Below are 1187 nucleotides of genomic sequence, written 5' to 3' on the forward strand. Positions count from 1 at the left end.
CTGAAGGAACAGACTTCTGGCAAGCAACAGATGCAAGATGGAAAAGTTCTTTTCTTCCATTGCATATGTCTTTATTCACATCTTCTACACCCTTCTCTGGTGGGAGAATTTCCAGTCTGAACTTCTGGAAGACAAGATGAAGGGTTCAGCTGTTGGAACTCACATCTGGTGGGAGTTTTGAGTGGGAGGACCTGCCACCTAAATCCCCTCTTTTCACACTTTAAATGAGGAAGCTTCCTCCTTGTATGTGCTGTTTGTTAGGGTTCAAGTGAACCTGTGACTGGAAGAAATTATGATTTTCTCTAAAACTGAGAGTAGCCCCATTACCCATGAAGACACTCTCTTCTCATAGAGTAAGAATTCTGTCACCACTTAAAATCAGAGAAAACTGGTCACCACTTACATAAGTTTTCAGTTTGCTATGGGCTTAGTTTCTAACATGTGTCAAATGAGTGAATATCAGTGGTCAATTTGGTCAATTTGCATCAAATGTATCAACAGTAAGTGCTTCTTTTATTATAGTTTCATACAGTGCTACAGAAAGACCTGCTTTTCTTGCAAACTTGTTCAAAAACCATCTGTTCTCCATGCAAAACCACAAATGGTTAAGAATGCATAATAAAAAATAGAAAGTAAAAAATCCTTTTATAAACAAAATACTAAGAGGCTTAGAATTTAAATAAAGGAAGTAAGAAAAGCAAACAAACAAAAACCAAAGAAGTACTCTGGTTTAAAAACTTCCCTATTGCATGACCTGTGTAAAGGTTTATGTTAGAACATTTGGCTTTAGGTTAAACCTGAGTGAATATTTGGAGTAGTAGAATGTTTTGCTTTATCTGAACTCATTCTTTTATCTCTAGCTATGAGTCTGTATTGTTCAAAGATGACGTTGTATAGGACAGATTGGCTGTGGGAACACAAAACAGGCCTGGTCTGAGAATTTATTTGCTGCAACCCTGCATTCTTGTAATGTTTCTGCTGGTGCCTTTCAAAATCAAGTGGAAATAAAAACAGCAAAGTGACTCACTCTGTGATAGATGAATGTCCTTAAAAGCATGAGCCTGTGATGCCAGCCAGGATTACTGATGCAGGCTCCAAAAAAGAAAAAAAAAGACGAAGAAGAAGAAGAAGAAGAAGAAGAAGAAGAAGAAGAAGAAGAAGAAGAAGAAGAAGAAGAAGAAGAAGAA

The sequence above is a fragment of the Grammomys surdaster genome, unplaced genomic scaffold (genome assembly GCF_004785775.1).
Source record: "Grammomys surdaster isolate TR1022 unplaced genomic scaffold, NIH_TR_1.0 167, whole genome shotgun sequence".
Taxonomy (NCBI): Eukaryota; Metazoa; Chordata; class Mammalia; order Rodentia; family Muridae; genus Grammomys; species Grammomys surdaster.